This window comes from Manis javanica, chromosome 11 (genome assembly GCF_040802235.1).
Source record: "Manis javanica isolate MJ-LG chromosome 11, MJ_LKY, whole genome shotgun sequence".
Lineage (NCBI taxonomy): Eukaryota > Metazoa > Chordata > Mammalia > Pholidota > Manidae > Manis > Manis javanica.
In genome coordinates, this window is record NC_133166.1 from 42228580 (window position 1) to 42254398 (window position 25819).

General features: G+C 38.2%; 1 long non-coding RNA gene across 1 annotated transcript in view; it reads left to right on the plus strand.

Moving 5' to 3' along the window:
* Positions 1–24360, plus strand: part of LOC140844400 (uncharacterized) — a 32301-nt gene extending 7941 nt beyond the window's left edge. Inside the window, exons 2-3 of the long non-coding RNA XR_012122643.1 lie at positions 19260–19366; positions 24211–24360. This is a non-coding gene — a long non-coding RNA (uncharacterized lncRNA). The remainder of the gene's footprint in view (positions 1–19259; positions 19367–24210) is intronic.
* The last annotated feature ends 1459 nt before the right edge of the window (positions 24361–25819 follow it).

Genomic DNA, 25819 nt, shown 5'->3' on the forward strand with positions numbered 1-25819 from the left:
ACAACTATTTGGCAGGAGAATTTGTCATTTATTTTCCAAATAACATAATCCAAAAAATTTAAGTGAATAACTTTTCAGTCAGATAATATAGGACAAAGCAAAAACTGGAATCCATAACGTGGTTTCATAGATCATATTGTTTCCATTAAACAGCATCTCCAGGAGACAACTGCAAAGGAGATTTCAGTAATAAATGAGAAATTAATTAGATGAGTTTTAAGCTACCTTCCCAAACATTTACACATTTCTCAAAGTAAAGGACAAAAGTAAAATTGAGTATTATGTAATGTAAAAATGAGGATGTCTTTCACATTTAAGGATCTGTTAATTTCAGTGAAGTCTCTATACTTACTAGGAGTCCTGGTTCATATCCTGGATACATTTAACTGTGGACTTTTGGAAATTTAAAAGGAAAGAAAATCATACTTTTTATGACATAAAAAGTTAACATGGATTATATTTTTGGTTTGTGTCAATAAAAAAGATGAACACAATCAGTGCATATTGTTTACATCACTGCTTAGAAACAGGAAAAACCTTTTTTTCAAATGTGTGATTATAAGATGAAGAAAACACATTGGAGCATCAGTAGAGTCTTCAAATTAGACTGTTTACTCTTGAGTCCCACTTCACCAACTGTGCATGTTTAGACAGATCCAAGACTCATGGATGTATGTGTTTACTTTTATTAAATATAATGTCCATTAAAGACACCAATGAGATTTTCTTTATAGAAGTAAGAAAACAAAAGCCATTCACATTCTTTAGTTTTTTTAAAATATTGCATGTCACACACACATTTTTTTATGTCCCTATTGTACGGCATTATACAGAGCAGAGATGTAGGGGATCAAACTAGAATGCTTTGAAGATAGTACAGCATTAGGGCGGAGAGGATATGAATAACAGAAACTTATATGCACTGCCAATGGGAGGCCAATTGGTGCAATTGCTTTGAAAACAATGTGGCATTACCTTATAACAATGAAAAATTAGCTTTCTTTATGATCCATTCTACTCCTGTCTAAGTAGTCAACTGAAACTCCTGTTAATGGGCAAAAAAAGCATCTATTAGAATGTTCACAATAGCAATGTTCATTATAGAAAAATGAAGAAACAACCCAATGCCCATTGACAGGAGAATGGATTAATGGACTACGATATGTTCCACAATGAAATATTAAACAGCAATGAAAATAAAGGAACTATAATTACATACAACAATATGGATGACTCTTAGGAAACAATGCTGAGAAGATGGAATAAATCATACACTAAATGTTGTGTGATCATATGTTTATAAAATTCAAAACCAAGCAAAACCAAACAATATACCTTTACGGGTACATATGTGACAACCTATTAAAGGAAAACATGAGACTGCTAAAAACAAAATCCAAGATAGTGGTTACCTTTAGGAGAGATACCGGGAAGCAGAACAGGAGAGCAGCCCCTAGATGAGCTTCAAGGATACCTGGAATGTTTTCTTAAATGGAGGTGTATTTTATTATTCTGTTTTACAAATGACATGGGCTGCATATAGTCTTGTATATGCATCAAATGTTACATTAAAAAATGAGAATAAAAGTCTTGTAGGCTTTCCAAGACTAATACCGACAGTGTTCACAAGATCCCAAAGTTCCCAGAAAGATAACGCAGAATTGTCTAGCTAATTACATGATGATCAGATTAGAGCCCACCATATGTAAAAGAACAAGATGAAGGCACAATTTTGAAATAATCAGAGTTATTGATTTAAATATCTCCTGCCTTTTGGTGACCTCTGAAGGATGGTGCCGCCTTGGTCCTTCCTACATAATTTGTAAAATTGAAAAAGGCATGAGCAAACAGAAAATATGGTTATTATTATAGGGAGACTATGCTACTGTTTTTTTTTTTAATTAATGTAATATTTTCATATTATCTCAACCTCAAGAGGCAAGACCAGAATAAGAGCATCAAGGTAAAAATCGGGTGGAGGATGGAGATGGTATTACAAGAAAAAGAACCAGCTATGAACCACGGTACAGGGAATATGTAGAGAACCGAGATTTTTTTTTTTCTGGCAGGACCTCCAATCGAAAAACTCCCGTCTCTGCTGGTATGTGACTTCAGTGGGGCCGGGCTGTGCTTCACTTACGGGCCTGGTCCTTAATTTGGCTTCTGAAACCTGGGAAAGCTGGGGTGATTGAGGAACTCCAGCAGGTGCTATGATTTTCTGCAGCACAGGGAACTTGGTGGTTGCTTTATGGGGTTTCCACTCCTTCCCCTAATTTCTAAATAGTACCGTAATTACTCACTCCTCTCCTCATTTTCATCCAATTGTTGAACCCAAGGACCCAAAAGCAATCTCCCCCGCCATCATTGTATCCTGCCGCCCTCCCCTGTAAGCCTCACTCCAACTTCCGGGACAGATCAAAGGGTCAGTCAACAAACAGATATTTGAACTGCCAGGCCAGTCGCACGTGCAGGTCAGCGGCAGGGGTGAGGAGGCAGCGTTAGAGGCCTCGCGAACTCACAGGGCGGACTTGGGCAGGTTCGCCCTTCCTGCAGCGCAGGCATATGCTGCAGAGCATTGGAGCACCCCTGGAAGACCACCGGACTGAGGAGTCATGGGCCACGTCTACCACCACTCCAGGCCCCGCCCCGTCCCGCCACAGCTCTCTTCATCCTCCCCGGCCTCGCCCTTCCCTTTAGTCGTCTTCCAATCCCAATCTGGAAAAGTGAGTTCCCTGGTGTCCCGAGAGCTTCTGTAGAATTACGGGATATCAGGTTACCTCGATTCCAGCACCCTTACTCAGACAACCACCTGATACCCAGTTTCCATCCTTTCTACTCCTCATCTCCCTACTCTCCCTCCATGGAGCCACCTTCCCTACTAACCTTGCTTCGGTTCCATGGCCCTTCCCTTCAGCCTGTTGTCAGGGTTCTCAGCTTCGTCCCCTCATTGTTCTTCCATCACAACGCTTCCAGTTGGATTCATCCACCTGTTTGCCTTCTCCCTGTCAGTCACTGGGCTGAAGGGGTGAAAAACTTGAGGACTGCTACCATATGTATTCATGATCTCCAATTAACTGAATCTTCACCACTGCTTACTCCTTATGTTTCCCTAGTTCTTTCTTTTTTGTACTATGCAGCGTTGCCTTTAGACTGCCTTCCCTCTATGAAAATCTCTGAGCTCACCATCTCCCAGTCACTTTCAGCAGAAGTAGGACAACTCTTGCTTCATGCACTGATAAAGACTAACGCTTATATAAAGCTTATGCTCAGCACAGTTAGATGGATTTATACACAGTAACTCATCAACTCCTTAAAACAACAAAAGAGGGTTAAGTGCAAGATTATTATCTGGGAAACAAGGCACTACTATGCTAAAAAAAACCTATAACATGCTAAGGTTAGACAATCAGAGGGTGAGCTGGGATTTAAATCCACACAGTCTGCCCCCAGTGCCTGTGATATTGATCACTGTGCTATGCTACCCAGTGCTTTTAAAAGCCAGGACTGGAGCTGTCTCAATTCATGACTACCTGTAAGCCTGTAACCCTTGTTTGTATCCACATTATACTTTCCCCTGTAGTCCTGTTGAAATTGAAATTGCTGTCACTCCTCGTGTCTCAAATAAATCTTTCTATTTCTCTTCCCATGTTATTTCCTTCCTAGAGGCCTCCTCAGAGATCTTTCTCTACAGATTGTTCCCTCTCCTTATTAACTTCTCTATATTGCCTCTCTCTTTTAAACATTTACATACAACATGCTCAAGTCTTCCCTTATTCAAATTAATGAACCAAAACCCTTTGAACAACTAATTATGACTATTGTCCATCCCCTCTATCTACAGTAAATATTCCTAAGAATTGCCTGCAATTCACATTTCTTCTTTTTTATATCCAGCATAATATATGGCCCTTACTACCCCATTGGTACTTGTTTCAAAATGGTCACTATTTATTAGTCTTCCTGCTGATTTAAATGGACACTTTTACTACATGACTTTTGCATAGCTTTAGGAATAGCAAAGATGTATTTTGGAAGAATAAAGCTTAGAAAAATCAAATAACTTGCCCAAGTGTAGTGCTTGAAGCTATTGGCCACTCCTTGTAAATCTCCTCTCTGGGAATAATGTAATCTTGCTCATGACCACAAACCAGAAATTAACTTGAAATTAAACTATTGCCCTTAAAGAAAGTCAGACAATAATAAAAAGGTAAAACAATGTGTTGAGGTCTAGTAATGTCACAATGTGCAGAAACACAGTGGTCTCTAATTCAGTCGGATGAGGAAGCATTCAGGATGATGTCAAGAAGCCATCCCAGTGGTATAGCCACATTGGCCAATCATGTTAGTTCCACTCTTCTGACTTCCTGATCTGCCTTTGCACTTCTGGAATGATACTTCCACAGGCAGAATCCTCTAGAACTACCTCTTGCTTGTGCAATACCCTCAGAAGGGGTTCATTAGGATGATGACAGACCCTGAAGTTGTATTCGGAAGTGACTGAGCTGAACTTTAAAGCATTATAGAAGTTTTTTATCAGATAGCTAAGGAGAGGTCATGCCGGATGGAGGTGGCAGCATATCCAAATGGCAGGGAATATGGCTCATTATCATGGGTTTGACAAATACGTAGCCATAGGCATCAAATTGTTATTCTTAATTCATCACTTCTCATAGTCTTCTTACCATTTTGCAAAGAAACAAAAACAAAAAAACACAAGGACTGAAATTGAAATAAAATATTGATTAACTGAATCCAGGCACCATGAGACAACCATAAAAGAATGACTCAGAGGTACCTGTCTGACACGTATTAGGAAGCAGGTAGTGGAACTCAGCATCCAAATCCTGCCTTCACTTGAAAATGTTGTGATTCTGGCCAACTAACTATCTTGCATGAGCCTCCATTCCCTTTTCTACATTTATAAAGCAGGAATGATGAAATCACATGGGTTTGTTATGAACATTAGAAATAATATAAGAAAATGGGGAGTTAATTCCTTACTAATGGGGTAGTTACTCAATAATGGTAGTTTCTAGTTATATTGTACTATAGGTTACATTGTATAATCATTCACATGGGAAGACCCTTAGATCTCATCCAGTCCAATATCCTATCTGATACTTTAAATCTTGTCCATATGTTAGTTTCACAGTGTATTCCCCCCCAGGCCCCCACTCAAAAGGCTGACCTTTTTTTGATTGAGTTAATAGATAGGAAATTCACTCCAGCCCATTTAATTTTTTGGCACCTCTAATTATTGGAATCTGTCACTTCAACCCACCAGCTCTAGTTCTGTCCTCAAGGGCCTCACAAAATAAACACATTCTCCTCAACATGAAGGTTTGGGGAAGAGGCTGTCGACATCTAGGCATTTGGAGGAGGAGCCCTAGGGTTGGGATTCTGAGGGGAACTCTGCCAAACTGAAGTAGTACCACAGGAGGTTGGATGGTTGGGGAGGGTCTTTCAGAGTTGGTGATCAGAGACCTCTCAGGAAGGGGCAGTATTTAGCAGGTGCTTGTATAATTAAGGAAAAGCAATTAAACCAGATCTGGGGTAGAAAGCACTTAGAAACTGGAAACAATTGCTGCTGGTGATCATCCCCACTGCCAAGTGAAGTGTCATTTCTGAGGCGACACTGAGAGCAGGAAACAGGGATGAGTAAGACTCCCCTTCCTGCCTTCCAGGCTCCCTCCAACACCCACCATTGGCTAAACCTGCCAGCATACCAGCTAACTAAATTCCCAGTTCTCTTTCTAAAGATGGAGTCCCAGCCCTGGCTTCACCAAACAGAATAGGGAAGAGTGGGTTTAGAGCTGAAAGCCACCAGGTTACTAAGTGGCCCAGTGACCATCATGCCCCAAGTCACTTGTAGTCTTTCAACCTAACATGCTTGAGAAGTTTCAAATCTCCCCACTGTCCAGGTTGATAACCTATATTATCAGTCAGCCAATGCCCAGCACAGAACACAAATCTCAAAACGTGATATGACCAACACTGAAAGGGGCAGGAGTATTAATTCCCAATATTTGGACAGTACATTTGCATAAAAATTGCCCTTGTGAGAAGTGAATACAATTTAACTGTAAAATAAATTATGAAAACTCCTGAATCGTAAAGGAAAGCATAGTCGGTATTCCTGCTGTTCTTGTTTGGTTGGTGTGCATAAAGTGAAAGTTCCTGTGGCCAGGGTCCTCATCTGACCCTAACCTACTTGATGATGGAACTGGCCTGCTGCTAAGCTACTGCTTCCATACCCTAGGCAATAAGCTATTATTGGGTGAGTCACTATGTAAAGAGCTCTGGGCAGAGGCAGAGACAAGGTGGATCATAGACCTGCAGTCTGTTGGATGCAGAGGTAATTCTAGTGCTCAACCTATTGCCAGGAGAACAAGCCAGGTAATAAACCCTTTCACCCCAAGAATGTTCCATTGTCACTCCTCAGTCTCACTGAATACACAGTGAACTTGCCTGGGGATGAAACCCATTGACAAAACAATTGGTATAGAGTTACAACTCTTAAAGTCAACCCCAGAACATAACCACCATCTCAAAATGCTTATAGTTTTATGTGAAAAACAAACAAGTAAAAAAGCACCCTTCCACACTACCTAAAAATGGGTGCCAAGTTCAAATGAGTTTGCAACATATTCTAGGTAAAAGAAAGTTAAATGCATATCTTTACTGTAGAACTAATCAGATCTGTAATATGCTAAGGTCATTGTGAATTTCCAGAAGAGTGTATGTTATACAGTATTTCTCCAGTTAACTTGCTTGTTGGACTCCCTTTTCAGTGAGACATCCATTATCCCTCTCACTTATATGTGAAGGATTCTAGATTAAAGAGAATAACTACTTCTAAATAACTAAATATTATTTTACATTACCTTAAGTATGGACTTTTTTACTATGTAATAAACTACAACAACAACTCTGAATATCAAATTTTCCCACATTTTCCAATTATTTTTCTCATTTTCTGTCCAAGCAAAATTTGCTGATTTTTGTTTTGTATCCTAAGTGGCTGTTTGATAATGCAAGTTAGACTATTTACATACTGCAGCTTGTGTCTTTATTATCTGTCTCTATACACTGATGAAATCAGTTAAAGTAGCATTATATAATAATACCATTATCATATACAAAATTATATTATGATACCAGTATTCACAGATTCTCTGATTCGTTTGCTTTCTGGGTTTCCAATGGGCCATGGGCCATGCATGGAATCTATCTGGGGTCATTTAGGAAATATTTACTTTGATTTCAATATAACTTTAATTTTTTGATCTGAAATGATTTTATAAGGTAAAGGGGTGAACTGTGACTAATTTATGTATTTAGGATTTTTTTATGACTTTATTATTTTTTTGAAGTATTGTTGATATATCATCTTATATTGGTTTCAAATGTATAGCACAGTGGTTCCACACTCACCCATATTATTAAATACTCATCCCACCAGAGCAATTACTATCTGTCAACACAGGCAGATGTTCCAGAATCACTGGCTACATAATCCATGTTGTACCACCATCCCTGTGACCAACTTACACTATGACTGAGAATTTTTGTGCCCCTTGATCCCCCTCACCCTCCCCACCCACCCACTCCAATAGTTTGAAGAAGTAAATCTTTTTAGGTCCTAAGATTCTTTAAACAGTAAAATATTTCTTATAATTAAAGTCTGTTGCCTTTCCATGATAAAATGCTATTTGTCTATTTAGTAAATAGAATGTTGACAGATTCATCACTCTTTCTTGCCCCTGTTTCATTCGTTCATTCATATACTCACTCACATGCCGAGTGCCCTTTTTTGTCCCAGAACAGGCAGACATGAGTCTTAGATGAATGAGTCCCAGGTAAAATAATAATAAAGAATGACTTCATGTGTACAATCTTTGTAGTCACATAGGGAGTCATGCTTAGAAAGATTAATGGTCTTTTCCCATCTTAAAATTTGTAATTTTAAGCAAATGGCTCTGCAGTTTCATTTGGCACTAGGACAAGCAACTTACGCAAGTGGTCTTGAACCTATTTTACAGAGTTTGTGAGAAATTAACAGTCTATCATAAACCTGGTGCCTAGTAGCATTTAGTGTCATTTCTTAAGCTATTATTGCCTGGTACTGAGTTTGTAACAGGTTTTCCCTTTTCTGTACCTAGATAGTTAAATTAGGAAATCCGGGTTGTAGCTTTTTAATTTGTTTCTGTAGGAAGTTACACCTTCTCAGAATGCTTATCATTCCATCCTGTCAAGAGCCTTCTTTGTTTTCTGGAGCACAGTGCCTCCATGTCCTAGGCCATGAACCCTGCCTCCACTCAGCTGTAATTCCTCCTAAGTGGTTCTGCACTTGATCTGTATTTCAGCTCCCTTATCCTTGCCGACTCTGCACTTATCATGACTGCCCCACATAAGGTCAGGTCTTCCCTCAAAATTTTTCCTTAGGAAAGAGTGAGTCACTTTGTGTCAGAACTCTTACGAAGTCTCTGTATTTCAGAGTACTTTTTCAATTACTTTATTTCAAAGAAACAAAGTCTGTCAGGAAAACGTATTAGTTGGAAATGGCCTTACTGAATGCCAGCTTTGGACACTTACCAAGGTCACTTCTCAGTATCTGTCAAGACACAGGGTAAAGACAGTACTTATCTCGTGGGGCACCACTTCATATCTGGAAGTTCTGGAAACCATTGTAAACAAGGCTTTTAAAGATCACTTCAAAAATGAATATAACAGATAAACGGCTACATTTTGGAAATGTTTAATATACACCTAAAGGACAAATGAAAACAATAAACAGCTGTTCTAATGTTATGTAAACGAGTGCTTAGGCTTTGGATAAGTTTCCACTAACATTTAACAGTTATCAGTGTAGAATTTAAAAAGTGCTATATTTGGAGGCACTGAGATGGGTTTGAAAAGGAATGTCTTTGAAAACTAAAAAAGTGGCTCTAGTGGAAATGAAGACAATATTGAAAATGCATGTGAAGAGGCTGAATAAAACTGCTTGATGAAATGTGGGTATGGAAATAAGCCATATTTCTAAATTAATATAATATGTATATCATGTGGTTTTAAGCATGGATGTGTAAGGAAATAAATATTACAAGTAGACATTTGACTCTTACAGCTCTATCTCTAAAAGTTTAGTCCAGCTGACAAAAGTCCTTGGGGATATTTGCCCTCTTAAATGTCTTCAATCTTTCTCAGTTGGAATGTTTTAATTTCTTATCAATCCTATATTACAATTTAAATAGTTTGGAAAGGACTGCAAAGGCAATTATTTACCAGGAAGAACCCAGTCTTACTGCTAGATAGCACACATGTATACACACACACACACACACACACACACACACACACACACACACACACACAGAGTCACCAAAGGATGGTGCTATTCAAAGATAAACTGATGCTATTCATGTTTTTATGCATTTATCTGAACAAGAGTCCATTCAAATGGAGCTGCACCAAACAGGAAGTGGTCAGGACCACTTGTTGACCAGCACCAGGGTAAAGACTTTTATAGAGGAAGTACAGAAGCCAAAAAAGGAAATTATTTGATTGGCTATAGTTCAAAGCCTATTGGCTGTTTGTGATTGGCTCTTACTGATTTCACCCCTTGAGGCATTTACAGACTTAGATTTGGGTTTGCTTTCATTGGCCGCCAGGGCATTAGAGTCACATCTGTCTAACAGCCTCCTTATTTAGTTAAACACTGCAAAACATTTTCTCATCCCTCAAGTCTCTGTCCCTAGATATGTTTCATTACATACAGTCAGCCTGGAGAAACATGTAGGAGCCTGCTGTGTGCTGATTTATGGAAGTCCAGGTTATGGGATCCTTTGTTCTTGTTTCATTCTGAAAAGCAGATCTTCACACATTAGAATAGGTTGGATTTTCAGAGTTTTCTGGAGAAAGTATCAACAACACAAAAAAGGACTTGTGATAATGGTGACCGACTTTCACAGTAAAACTTCCTCCCCATCATGGGGGAGCTGCCTAGTTTCTACAGGCAGATAGGAAGAAATCTTCCAAAAGTTATAATAATTTCATGTTTCCTCCTGGAAATGTTATGAGTCTAAAGAGGAACTATCAGTGGATTATTTGGCTGGACTAGTAATTAACACTTATTCTTCTGAATCCCAAATTTCAGGGTCTAACTCTAATTTTTAGGTAGTCATCTAAGTAAAGATGAAAGGAGTGATTTACAGCCACACTTTATAATTATCAAGTACTTAACTTTTAATCTGTATAGGGCGTGCCTTAAAATTCCCAGTATTGGATACATCTTTATTAAATAACATGCATTTCTAGGAACTGCATATTGTAGGCAACTTGATCTTAGGGTCAATAATGCTCAATACTTATGATCTGTTTTGGTAAGTCATAGCTCCCTGTTACTTCCCCTTTCCCTCTATGTTCACACTGTTTTCTGTGAATTTACAGGAATGAAAAATGGAAGACTTTTATTCAATCTTTTTTGCAGTCTTTGTTTAGGTGATACATATTGGAAAAAAGCACAGTGTAATTTAATTTTAGAACAAGATTATTTAAGAGTTAAGTTTTAGTGATGGAGAGAGCTCCTGTTACAGTACTTAAAAGTCTTGAAATCTCAATTCTGGGGAAAGCTGGATGGGAAAGGTAAGTTTGCTAAAGCTGTCATTCTGTGTAAGAGCAGGTAATTATATTCAAGTTCACAGAGATCACAAATCTCTTCATATATTCCTTAGTTTTGGCAATCATACAGCTTTTTACACTAAGTTGCCATTTTGAGAGCACATGAAAACATATAGTATAGAACTGGATATACATATAGCACACAGACTTAGTTGTTAAGCAAGAAAATGTAACTGTATTTAAGATATGTTCATCATTACTGAAGACACAATTCCTTTAAGGCTTCTGGTTCCATCTTAATTTAGATCTTTAACTGTCTACCAAAACTGTACTGGTTATTCAACATCACAGAAATAAATAAGAATTGCTCCTCTGATCTTTTACATAATCACAGGAACATTAAAAGTTGGATCAGTATTTCATAAAAGACGTTTTCCAGATAGTAGGAGCTGAAAAAAAGTGTGTGCAATGATTTCATTTTATGATGAAATGATTTCACTTTGTACTGACAGACACAATGACTTCACTTTTTTACAAAAGAGAAAAATATATAAATGTGATGTTTCTTATCAAGTATTTTCTTTCAAGAGCCTATTGAATGACAAATGCAGATGTCAGTGATCATTATACTGGTATGTTACTTAATCTTGTCAAAACTATTGACTGCTGTATTAACTAATAAAACTTTTGGAAAGCTCCCCATTACTATCATTCTGTTTTAGAACTGACGGTGAAACAGATTAAACTTAATTGAACATATACCATATTCAAGTAGCGCTATGCTGGGCACATGGGTTGATTTCTTCAACAATATAGAAGGTTTGGACCCATGACTTTGTCATTTATATAGCCCATTTATAATAAGTTCCTAAATCTTTCATTAAGAAATCTTTCATTTCATATGGTGCTCATTTTATTTTAACTGTGTTGACTTTGGGAGGAAAGTAAAGTGCATATGATTCCATTTTTCAATGGAATTTTAACAAATGAAGCTCTGAGACCTTAGGAGAACTAACCAAGGTCATTCCATTTAACAGTAGTTGGGTCAGTAAATAGTCTTCCTTTAGTTGTAAGAACAGAAACACTTGTGAAAGTAATACACAAAAGAATTTTTATTTTGGCTTACATGACTGGGAAATAAAGGAGGAAATTTTGTTGAGTTAAATAATAATTATTCATCCCTATTAGCTTTGTTTCTTTCTGTATGTTGGCCTTACTTTTTCCTGCTGCAAATAGGCTTTTCTAAAGATAATGTGGATCTCTAGCCCCCACCTCCATCCTGCTAAGCTGCCATCCTTTACAATTGGACGCTCTACCTAACAGGGAGTCCTCACTCCCAGCTTTTGTATAAGACTCTGATTGGCAATATTTAACTAGCTAAGAGAACATTTGAAATGTATAATTACAATGCTCAGGTTAAATCACATTAAATATGATTAGTATTAGCAAATTGATAGAACATCCATTTTTAACTTACAAATTTTAGCATTTTTATGTTTAAGTTGAATCTTATCAACACTTTAGAAATAAAGTAACCCATTATTCCTTTCTCTGGACTTTTCTTTCCACATACCAACCAATATGGCAGATTTGAATGTCCTGGGTGTTTTAGAGATACCCAGGCAGAAAGAAACCAAAGATGACAAATGGAGAGTGCAGTATTCATCCAGTGGAAAAATTAATGAAGGAAATAAAGTGATCTTGACTAAGAGCTTTAAAGTTCTGACAAGGAAACATTAATGGAGATGAAGACATCTTTCAATAGACTTAAAAAATCTTACATGTAATCTGCATTTACCTAAACCCCATTAAGTTGGGTAGAAAAATCAGGGCTTCAGTGTAAAAATACCTTGGTTCAAGTTTTCTTTGTTCTATTCTGGTATAAGCTACTTTAGTGGAGCTAAACTAAATCTCTTTTCCAGTAAGTAAAATGGGGATAATACTGTCTACTAGTGTTGTAAGATAGAAGGAATCGTATATTCAAGTGTGCTCAAGTATTATGTTCCTCTTAAAAGCTTCGGGGATAATTTCTCATGTGGTTAAAGTTTGCATGGAGACAACAAAAGATGAAATAGAGAATTAATTACCAAAGTGGTATATACTCTCTTTCTCCATAAGAATAAATAAAATATGCAATAATTCTTTTAAATAATTAGAATATCGTGTATGAATAATTTAGAATAATTCTCAGAATCATGAAGTCTAGCTATTATGCAAATATTTTTTCTAGAGTGATTAGAAATCTTGCCCCTGCACTGCAATTGGCTCATTTCCCAGCTTTCCTCTTTAGGATTTGTGTTCATTCGCAGGAAAACGAATCCAGCAGGTGGCGCCACAATCATAATATTTACACAGTAACAATTTGTAGTGAAGGAGAAGAAAAGCTGCATAGCCGGAAGATGGTGCTAGGTGACCAGCCTTTAAGAATCAATGCGTTTGAAAAAGGCAACTTCAATTTTACCGAATTCCAGGATTAACAACCAGGATACTGTTGACATCACTGTTTGAAATTCTTCAATATCTTCAGTAGCTTCAAATTCATTACTTTTACAATAAAAGAACCCTGACCAGCTCATGGAAACAAGAAACACTTTCCTACTCTCCTTTTATCTCTCAGTCTTTGTACGGAAAAGGGATTATATTTAAAACTATTTATTTTACTCGTTCTCTATCTTCATATGTTTCAATATTATACTCTTAATAAAATACAAACACTTATAATCCACCTCGAAATTCCTCTTTCTTTTCCTTCTATTCCAAGATTCTCTTAGGAAGAAGAAACATTAAATTAAAGATGTACAAATCTGCTGATACACTTAGACATGCCAAAATTAGTAAAAAAAAAAATGTGCTGGAATTTTTTCTATTGTACTTTGTGGTCTTTCATATTTGCAAAAACTGTTTTCTAGAAAGTGTTGCTGGTTCACTTGGAATTATAAACACTTGCCTATGAAAGATCTCTTAAATGCATCCATTTCTCACCAGCCACTCCATTTCCTCATGGTCTAGCCTCAGCTTACTGACTCATTCCAAGAGCTTCCTAGAAGTTGACTAATATTCCCTCCTGCTTCCTTCCAATCTGTTTTCTCTTATGATCTCAGAGCCATATTTTATAAATGCAAATTTGATAATTTCACTCCTGTACTTAAAACTCTTCCATAACTTTCCACTGCTCATAAACATCCAAACCTTAAACATGACCAAGAAGCACTTCTTCACAAGAGAAGAGTATGAGATCTACTCTGTTTTCTAGTCCTTGTTACATAGTCTTTTTCAAGCTATGCTCCCTCATCCTTCAGGTCTTATTCATATCTTCTTTCAGTCAGCAAAGTTATTCTCCCACATGTCCACGTTATTTGGATCAGAGCTCAAACATGAAGCCTACCCCACCACCGGGTCTAGGTCAGGCTCTTTAGTTCTCTGTTATGTGCTCCTGTAGCACTGGGTTTGGTCTCCTCTGTAATTGGACATTGCTTATGGGGATGACAAATAGAAAGTTTGCCTCCTTCAGTTGATTAATTGATTAATGTCTCCTTTTTCCTAACTGTAATGTTCTCTTCGCTTTTATTCCCAGTGAGTGGGTGTGTCATAGTTGGCATGTGGGAAGCTCTCAATCAATATTAATAGATTTATAGAATGAATAATCAAATAAAAAAATTAGAGATCTCTGCAAAGTGTAATTGATTTGATGTGTTCAGAACATATTCCTTCTGCCAAGATGTTTTAACCTTGAGGTTGAAACCTCAGGATGCAGATGACACCTGTCTTTAGATATTGGCAAGGCTGTCATGTGGAAGGAGAGTGAAGCTTTTTCTTTATGGCTCCATAGGGTTGCTCCAAGACCAAAAGCTACAGGAAGAATTAAATCCAAGATTTAAAAAACTGAATATCTAAAAATAAAACAAATTTCTACAATAAGTGGAGAACTGCCTGTAACTAGTGGTATTCAAGCATAAGCCAGTAGCCAATTCGGTGGGGAGCAGAAAAGGGAACTCAAGGGCCAGGGAGTTAGGTGATCTGTGAAATCCCTTTGAGCTTTGAGATTCTCTGGAAGTATAATTTGTTAAAAAATTTGTCTCTGTCTTTGCCATGATGATTCATTCTAGGCCAGTCATGAATGGGGAGGGGGCTCCTCACAGTTCTTGGGATTAAGTTTTGTTGTGTTTAGGACATTAAAGAAAGTGATTTCCTAACATGGTTTGTAGCACTAATTTCAGCTTAAGTTCATATTTTCAACTTCTGCTTGGGATATACTTGAAACAAAATATAACTAGAACTTGTTTCAGCTGTATTATTTTCTTTGATAACTGAAATTATCCATTTCAAATAACATTTTTAAATTTAATTTTTACTGAGTCACTGGTAACATTTATTGCTAAATTTTTAAGAAGTCTTTTGGATTTATCTCAATAAAACTTGGTTAATTTGCTTTTTGGGAGTGGGTCCCATACTATATTTCAAATATATTAATCTTCTCAACTTCATACATAAACATAAGTGGTTAATAGCCCTTTATTCTGTGAGTCTATTTTCAGGGTACTGCTGGAAAAAAGATCAAGATCTTCATACTTAATATACTAACTCCCAACTTTCATTCTTCAACTCAAATTTTATATCAAACTACAACAAAAATATTAATTTATCCACAGGTCTTATAATATATAAATTAAGTAGTTCTTAACATTCTTTTGTTGGCAAATGAAACCTGCATTTGAGAAGCTTTTTTCAAATCAAGTTAACTCCAAGTACACTAAGAAATACATTGCTTCATTGTTTTCATGAATCAAAATGAAGAAACAATCTCAAGGATAAAGAATAATAGGATAAAAAAATAAACTGCATGTGTACAGTGGGTCACAAGCAGTCTTTTTAAAGAAAGGTAGTCTAATGAATATTCCATGGAAATATGTACATAATACATTGTTAAGGGATAATACCAAGCAACACTATGTACAATGTATTCTCATTTTTTTAAAAACTATGTAAATGTATCAAAAGATGTCAGTCAGCCTTTTTATCCTGGGTCTGGTGGCTTTGGCTATCTCTGGGCAGTGGGATTGCATACTGAGGTGACAAAAAGGATGAGGACAGGAAGCTCCCTTTTTATGCATTTGATACACTTTCTTATGGGTCAAACTTTTCCCACATGCATTTATCTTTAAAAAAATTAATCCAAAGGGACACAAAACAATACAACCTAATGTTAGCTTTCTTTCACTAGAATAAAGAGGAGGAAATGAAACATAGTCAAACAGATAGGCAGATGATATTCATTTCCGCACTGTCAAAATTCAGAGTTCTTTTAGGAGAAGAAGAATAAATAAATCATTCCTGGAGATCAGAATATACAAACATACACTTCCAAATCACCCTGCCCTTGTTCTTGACAGTTCACGGAGAAACTCGAGATCTACCTAGGATTTTCTTTGGGTCTGGGAGGTTTCTCACAGCTCCATTTCACTATTTCCGTCCTGCCATGTTGGACCTCCCAGTTCCCCCACACAGACTCCTGTGGCTTGGCTGGGCTTTGAGGATGTGGCAGCCACATTACAACTCTTTGCTTTTGCACCACGTGCCATAGTTTCCCCAGGTAGGCTGGAACAGAAGGAAGGGAGGAGCAGACAATGCAAATGAATACATAGAAGAATGAACAAAGAGCATTTCTGGGAATGGAAAAGATGTGAGCTTAATTTAAACAAAGAGTTTGTGTGCAGAGGAATAGCATGAGATTTAAAAGAAGTATTTTAGTTAAATAAGATGTAAGTATATATATACTTACAGTCACAAAACAATAAATACAGGTGAATCAGTAGAACTGAGTGCAAAAAAACCAAATTACTGTAAGTATTTTAAGCAGAAAGGAATTTAATATAAGATATGAGGTACTTACACAATTGTTGGAAGGCCTGAGAGAACAGTTTCTGGGCCAGACTTTCTGAACTGGTTCCCAGAATAATAATATAGAGCTGATTCATACGGGGAGCTACTATCTCTGAAGCAGCCACTACTACTTGCTGGGGCAATTATCTTTCACCCTGGAAGAAAAAATCTGAAGCTGTAATCCAGATATTAGGAAGTTAGACAAGGAAGTCACCCCATGTTTTCATACCAACAAAAGTGGAGTGTGGGCTGGCATGCGGCAGGAGAGTCTCATGTTCTAAATTGCCAGCAGCAAGAGCTAAGAGTGGTAGGGAAATGGTCTTTTCTTCATTATGCCTTCCAAATCACCAAGTGCTAGCAGGGCGTAATTTGAATCCAGAATGTTAACTGCAACAGCAATGGCTGGGGTTTAGATTATAGCTTTCCAAACACTCCACACTGAAGAATGGAATAGAGGTTTAGAATTAAAGTGTCCACTACATACAGGTATGCTCCAACTAGAAAAAAAGCAACAAAACACAAATAATATGCCCATCCAGATAAAACATTAACATTCTGTCACATAATCTCTTATGTTTATCCATGTGCACTTATCTGTCTATCTCATCTATTCAATTGGAATTAGTTATTATTTTTCTAGCTTGTTCTGCAGATATTCCTACCCTTCTTCAGGCAAAAACAGTATCCCTTTCTCTTTTAGGAAACTCGACCTCAATCTATATCCATGTTTTCCTGTCCAACAAATTTAATCCCCTCCAACCCCTGCACCCCAAAATCTCATGTATAAATTATATGAACCAAAAAAATTCTTTTTTTCTGCCTGATTGTTATTGACTTTAGTTTTTTACAGTCATATCTGACATGTCCTGATGAATATGTGTGTGTATGTGTATAATGGAATGTAGAATAGGAAATACTGTAGCCTGTGCTTTTCATGGATTCAAAATGGAGAGAGAGGAAAAAGAGTTAAGGAGTGGGAGAAAAGAGAGAGAAATGTTTATTATGAAGAATTATCTCACAATATTATGAAAACCAAGACTGCCATCTGTAGACCCAGGAAAGTCAGTGGTGTAGTTCAGCTCTAGTCTGAAGGCTGCAGGACTAGAAGAGTGATGGTTTCAGTCCTTGTCTGAGGTCCAGACAAGATGAGATGACATGTCCCAACTCAAGCAGGCAGGCAGGAAGCAAAAAGGCATGAATTTTTCCTCCTCTACTTTTTGCTCAATTCAGACTCTCAATAGATTGGATGATACCCATCCTCACTGGGAAACCAAACTACCTCACTGAGTCCACCAATGGACTCGGTGCTAATAATCTCATCCCAAAACACCCTCACAAACCTTTAGTTAATTGGATGGAGGAAGATCTAGGAATTCAACTAATGATATGAATTGCTTTACAAATGTTGCCAGTGTTCAGCTTCAGCAACAAAAATATGTGCTGTTTTAATTCACTTGATTTACTTTTACCCACTATCTAAGCAGCATTTTCAACAGTTAGTCCTCATGTTACAGGTACAACTTTTAATCGGCCTTTAACCCAGTCCCTTCCTGTGTTCCTCACAGAACAAGATGTGGCTCATCCTCCATTCTCTCTTACTCATGTTTGGCATTTTTAGATGGACTGATGTATAATTGCTGTTATGGGAAACACTAGTATGTAAGAAACTGCATATTAGGACATATCAAATATAAGGGCTTTAAAGCCAGACAAACTTGAGCTTGAAGACCAGCTCTGTCTCTTACCAGTTGCATAGTCCTGGGAAAATCACTTGGAGCCTCAGTTTGCTTATTTGTAATATAGGATTTTTATAACCTTTAGGGATAAAGCATAAAAATAAAGTGTTTAGCATACAAGAGGTTCATATTCAAGGGACAAATTATCAACATTATCCATTTTATGCAGTCTGATGAAGAAAACATTAATGCAACTTTTTCCTGTACATTACTAAATTATCACTACTGCCATCATTATCTTTGAAAAGCAATTGCTATTAACAGTGTGGTGTTCATTTTTTACATAAAGATTTATAAAGAGTACTTATCTGAGATGAAATAAGTCTGGTGCCTCCTGTTGAAGATTATGTTTGGAGCAGGTGATACCAAGAAAAGTTAAACTTCGCAAAGAAGTTTCTGCTTCAAGCCCAACCTATTCCATTCACACAGGCAATTGCAAAGTATGTTATATGGGCATGGATATTGATTGAGGACTCTCTGCACTGTAATAAATCCTGTTTTAGATGTCTATCCTAAAGCCTTCTATTTTAGCAGCTATCTCCGCAAGTCAGCATCACTTTCTGTGTCGCAGTTTGACTAGTTTTCAGCTTAATCCCTCTTTTTTCTTCTTTAACATTTATCACCATGAGCTTGTCAGGGTTACATGATCCATACAAAACAAGGCTTACATCTGCCTTTGGCTCATTTCTCTCCATGTGCAGCATTCACCCCATAATGTGCTGTGCTGTGCCCCAGGAGTCTGCAGAAAAACGCAGTGGTGTGATTCATCTCCTTCGTGAGGATGTCTCAGCTCTGCTGTTACCGTCATCAGTCTTTCCTTCTGCTGTGGCATGAATATGTTGAAATAAGACGAGAGCAGAGATGGTGGTGGTAATAGCTGAAGATGATTTCTCATGGGACAGTAACCAAATGGGGTCTCCTACAAGCAGGAGATTCCAGTTTTGGGCCACATACTATAATTAGCGGCTAGTAATACTGAACATCCCCTCTGACTAAACATCAAATTCTGTTTCCACACTTCAGACTTCTTTTCTGATGATTTTTTGACAAGAAAGGTAGAAAGAACAAGGAGAGCCCGTACAACCACTACGCCTTTCTCTACTCCTACTCTGTGCTTGGGTGACAGACCTGTAAGTTGCAATTCCAAATGCACCTTTTCCTTTCTTGCTAATAGGATTCCATGTGGGTTTGAGTGGTAGGGTGCCCAGCTCCATGACATTTATTGGCCTGGGAGTTGGAGGGAAGTCTGAGTGGAATATCCTGGAAATAATTTTCCTTCCTGGTAAGAGAGAGCCAGTCCTGTACATAGAAGTCCACCTTGCTCATGCCCCGTTTTTCTATTTGAAGTCACTTGTGTCCCTGCTGTGGCAGCAGCCTAACAGCCATGTTGAGATTCATTGTCAATGAATGAATTGACAGAGAAAAACCTTTGATGACAATGTTGAGTGGCTGCTCCAGAGCCAGCACCTCTTACCTCTAGTCTTCTGATTGGGTGCGATGGTAAATGCCTGCATTGTTTGAACTCGTTTTAATTGGAGATTTTGTTCTTTAAGGGGATCCTTCCCACTGGAAAACATGGTATTGGATACCTCCTTTGAATCTTGGAGTGGGCGGAGCCATCACTTTGGTGGATTTGTGCTGGAATGTGTAGACCAAAGCTGGGTCCAGAGGGCTGGGCTCCTGAAGCTCTCAGATGAGGAAACATATCTCAGCATGAATGCAAGTTAATTTCTGGGAAGTGTAGAGATTAAAGGCAAGGAAAACAAGTACAACTGAGAATGAAAAAGAAAGCATGAAAAATCAGAAACCCCTGGATGGGAAAGTAGAAGCCAGAATATGGCCAAGGGAGAGAATTAAGTGTATTTCCATAAAAAAGATAGGATGCCCAAGGCTGGTAGTTATTGGATGCTTTCCTGACCCCTAAAGAGTGTGTGATCCTGGCTTAAAAGCAAAATTTCAGAAAGATAAATGAGTCCTTTTTCTAACATCCCAGCATCTTGTCAATTCCCCTTTCTCTAAGCTCTGAACCACAGAAGGCATCTTGTGTTAAGAAGCAGATTTGTAGGTATCTAAATGAAAAGTTCTAAGTGATTTTCTTCAGAGTAGTTCCTATTCCAAAGTCCCCAGCCTAAACAATTATATTCTGTTGAGAAAGTGGTAAAAATATGATTAGGGATTGTTCATATACTATATACTGTGCTACATATAGTCAAGTTAAGAAGCTTTTTCTAAGAGCCTTTTATAAGATTGATTCTGGACCAGTTATCATTTTTTCAGGAATAATAAAAGCACCATATTGCATGGGAGCTTATAAAATCCATGAAAAATACAGCAAAGGGCATACTTTCTTTTTTCTGTCAAGCTAGTTATCTCTTTCAAAGCAATATTTATCTGTCATAATCAGTAGACTCTGTTTCTCTAATCCATCATGAAATACCTATCTATGATGTATTTTTCCAACATGTAGACAACAGTAAGGGGTGGGCTAGCCTCTCTAACAGAGAATAAGAACTTTCACTTGGAAACAAATTATATATCTTTCATAATAATTTGTCAAAGCTTCCTGAAACATCTGAATTTATGCATTAGTTACTGTAACAGTCAGGATTATTAAATGCAAACAAGAGCAATAACTCTAACATAAGCAGAAAATTTATTGAAAGTTTACTGAGAAGCTCCAAGAATCTCTGAACAGAGTATCAAGATTAGGAACTATGTGGTCAAAACAAGGCCCCCAAATGACACTGAAGAACCAGTCTGATCTAGATGCCACAGATGACCCTGTCAGAGTCACTACAGTACACACTGCAGACACCATCAACATTGGTCCATAGCACTATCTTTATATTTATGCTATAGCTTACCACTGACAAAGCCTTATTATGGATACCGCCCTCTGTAGCATAGACTGCATGCATTACTGGTATTTGCATTACTAACACATAATTCCAAATATAGGATTGGTGCATATAATTGGTGCATATATATGACTGAATTATATCCCTGAGCCTTAATTGCAAGAAAGGCCAGGAAAGTGAGAATTTGAAATTTTCCCTTTCTATAGGGAAGTTTTCTTTCTGTATATATGTCTTATTAGATAATGATTTCCTAAACCAGTGGTTTGGAGAAATATCAGTCATGTCTATGGACATTTAATTCTTTTTATTAAGGTATCATTGATATACACTCTCATGAAGGTTTCACATGAGCAACATTGTGGTTACTACATTCACCCATATTATCAAGTCCCCCCTATACCCCCTTCAGTCCCTGTCCATCAGCTTAGTAAGATGCCATAGAGTCACTCCTTGTTTTCTCTGTGTTATACTGCCTTCCCCGTGACCCACCCCCTACATTATGTGTGTTAATCATAATGCCCCTTAATCCCCTTCTCCCTCCCTCCCTGCACATCCTCCTCCGCCCCCTTCCTTTTGGTAACCTCTAGTCCCTTCTTGGAGTCTGTGAGTCTGCTGCTGTTTTGTTACTTCAGTTTTTCTTTGTTGTTTATACACCACAAATGAGTGAAGTCATTTGGTATTTGTCTTTTTCCGCCTGGTTTATTTCACTGAACATAATACCCCTAGTTCCATCCATATTGTTGCAAATGGTAGAATTTGTTTTCTTCTTACAACTGAATAATATTATGGACATTTAATTTTCATGCCTTGTCTGAAGGATAGAGGTGGGGAGATGCTCCTGGCATCCAGTGGACAGAGGCCAGGGATGCTGGTAAATGTCAGGCAATGCACATCACAGCTCACATTGACAGATTTATCTGGTCTAAAACATCAGTACTGTTGTTGAGAAACCATGCCCTTAATAGAAAACAGTTTCAGAAAGTCTACGTACAGCACACAAGAAATTAGGGATGAGCCCATTTCACTGACATCATCCAGTAAATAGCTAAGTTGACGGTGTCCTCAACCTGTATCCAATTCCTCCAGATCACCCAGGGAACTTTTGACTTGCTTGCAGAGAACTCCAGCTACATGGAACTGACTATGATCTGTGTGGAATTAAACAAATAGTTTCTTGCTGCTTCTTTAGGGGAGGGCACAAGAAGGCAAAGAATGACAAAGCAACAGTGACCTTCTTAAATGGGGATGTGGGAACATCATTCCCTTTCCCCCCCTGAGTGGAATATCCTGGAAATAATTATCCTCACTTATGCTGCATGCACTCTGTGCTGTGTCTAGAGACACACTATTTTCTGCAGAGCACAGTACTGGAGGCAAAGGATATTCTCCCTCATTCTGGGAAATCCCCTGCAGCCTGGGACAAGCACTTAAATCAGTCACAGTTGTAAGGTCCAGAGCAGGGATTAGATCTAGCCACGTACTTCAGACTCGCCTGCAGTAGCAAATCAGGGATCCCTTTGGAATATGACAGTGTTGTCTGTGTCAATCTGCCTTTGGTTTAATGCTAGCCTTGATGTTCACATAGCACAGTGTAGTGGTTTGGAGCAGCCCACTCCAAGCAGCAGAAGGAGTTAAAGCATTTCTCAGCTTCTGGAGGCATATCTGGACTCTGGCTCCAGAGACACGGAGAGAGAACATAACCTTTGGACATAACCCACTGGATGGCTTTGAAGCTACTGTGAGACCCACCCTGGAACTGCACAAGTGGGCATGACATTACCTGAACTGGGGAGGGTGAGATGGTTAGAAGAGGATTGACCATCTTAGAAAAACAGAGTGCAGAGAAGAAAACTTGTCACGGAGTACAGTACTGAACAAAGTACCATGGATGGGAAACATAGAGAATATACACACTCCTCAACTAGTTCTTCTGGCCCTTTGTCAGCAGCTTCTCAGGACCTGAGGAAGGAACTTGGAGAACCTAATATTTATTTGGCATCTACAGTGTTCCTGTTACTTCACATATATCACTCAACTTATCGTTATTATAATACAGTGGGATGAATAGAATTACCTGAACTTTCAGATAAATACTTGAGTCCTTGTGGTACAGATGGACTTTGTCTACTTTTAAGTTCTTACTATCCCCATTCGTCCAGCAACGGGCCTCCCTCATCTAGAAACAGGAGGGCCCCTCCTTGATGACAGGGATTGGGTGACTGGATAGGAAGAGAAGGGAGGTGGTCCACCTTGGGGCAACTGGAGTCACTCCCCTGGGTTTCGTGCTGGAGCTGGCAGTGAAAACTCCTCCTTTACCTTTGTCCATGAGTGCTATGGACAGAATCCCAGAGCTGAGGGCAGTCCTGGGGCATCACAGAGAATGAATGTCAGTAGAAGAAAGTTCTATTGGTATTGAGTCCTCTGTTGCAATCCTTGAGACCCTTTGGCTGGCTTTGTTCTAGGTTTTGTAAGGCATCTGGTATCTTTCCTAAGTCCTTATGCCAGTAAACAGTTGAGTTTCAACAATTGCCCCTTGAGAGTCCTAAGAAAGAATACTGTAGCCATACCTTGGATTTCAACCAGGTCTGCCTGACTTTGAAGTTGATGATTTTGCACTGAGATAATTCATACTATTTCACAAGTATATAGGCTCCTGGAAATATATTTTGGACAGCATGGTTTGTTTCTGGATTGCTATCTTTTCAAGTCTTTTATTGTTATATCCTGTTTTTTGAACAGGAAGTAAAAGATGTAATTGTTCCCTTCAAAACAGTAGGGAGAAAGATACATTTGGGGCCTGCAGAGAGTGGCTCATACTCAGAAAAACAGGAGAGACACTGAGTGTGCCAGGCTCTGGTGCTAGGATTCTCATTTCAGCTCCTGGCTCTTCAGGCTACTGACTGGATAGACTTGACCAAATTACCTAGCTTTTCTGTGTCTCATTTCACTCTTCTATAAAGTATAGGTAATTGTACCTGTCAGAGTTTGCTGTGAAAATTAAGTTAATGTATACAAAGGACTCAGAATATTGCTTAGTGTATAATAAGTACTCAAAAAAAGTTGATTATTATTTTCTTGAAATATTGATTTTCATCCTTCATTTTTTTCTTTTACAGAGTGAAAAACTCTTCAAGTAGAACCTTACCTGAAATCTCCAAATGGAAACCAAATAATAACAGAGTGGCTTTGGGAGGGATGATGGGGATCCTAGATTTCACTTGTTTGTCTCAACTCTCCTTTAATGGCATCTTAATAGATCATAATAGTTAGAACATTGAAATTTTACTCTGTACCAGGTTCTGTGCCTGCATTTCTTTTATGTAATCAATACAATGACCCTGTGGGGTAGGTATTATTTTCATACACAGATTCACTTATTTACATAAGATGAAAATGAGGCTTCTTGAGGGTCAGTAATTTACCAACAGTCAGCCAGCCAGTTACTGTTGAAGTCAAGACTGGAGTGGATCTGCTGGACAGTCCTGAACCAGAAGTTCTTAAAACCATGTTTACATGGCCTACCCTCAGAGCTCAGGTGTCTCATTTTAAAGACCACCATTTTAGATAAATGGGGTCATTCCTTCATTTTGAAAAGATGAAAAATTGGTTGTGCTGCTAGATTTTACCCAGGAATCAATCTGGAGAATGCTTATTTTTTTTTATGTGAGTTTGGGAATCTCTTCAGTATTAAATTATGTAAGATGTGAACCAAAGAAGCTGGAGCCATTGGTTTGGGTATAATTATTAGGCATGAAAACCAGGCAAACACTATGCATGATTATAAAAGAGATCTAATTAACAGAAGAGCCATAAAATATTCCTATTAGTTGGAAAGAGTAGAATTTAGTGAATGCTTATTTTCTTTGTGTCAATATCCAGTATCATAAAAATCACAGGAAGCAACTGAAAACACTTATGTGGGGAAATTTTTATATTTCCAGAATCTCTTTGATATTTGATGCTGAGCAACCTCCTCCTCAGAGCAGATAATTTCGAGGTAGTCCCCTTTATAATCACCAATCTCCTTTCTGTAATAAATCCTTCATCAGAAAGGAGCTCCCTTATTCCCAGGTGCTGCCATCTTTCACTCTCTTCCCACTAATATCTGGAAACTTGTCAGGGGAAAGGCACTGTTTTTCCTTTATGCCTCCTTTCCTCTGCTACTTGGGTTGCAAGAAAGAAATTGGATGCATCTTAACAGTCACAAAGTCTATGACAATCTCCCATCTCCCTGACCCAAGCCTAAAGGGATAATTGAAAGGTACTGTTGCAGAACCATAGATGGAGTCAAATAAGATGCTCATCCTGAGAAAAGCAAAGAGTTTTTGATCAAGAGATACAGATTACTTGAAAGGAGTCAACTAGTGGAATCAGTGCTGTGATCTTACTCTCTTGCTCCTTTTGAGCAACTGCTGGGGGCTACCTGTTGTATAAATCCCCTTGGAAGCCACAGGGTACTAAAAGCTGTTGATAAAGCTCATACAAGTCAGCCTGTGAAGGCAGAGATCAAGAAGGAAATGGGTGAGGAGTAGATTGGATAACACAATGGAGGCTATCTGGTGCGGATGTCCGCACAGACACACACACACACACACACACACACACACACACACACACACACACACACACACGCACACAATGAAAATCTACGGCATTCTAGTCATTAGTGCAAAATTCACTCCTTGGCTGTGGTAAAGGAATTTTTTATATCCGTAGACCTGGCCT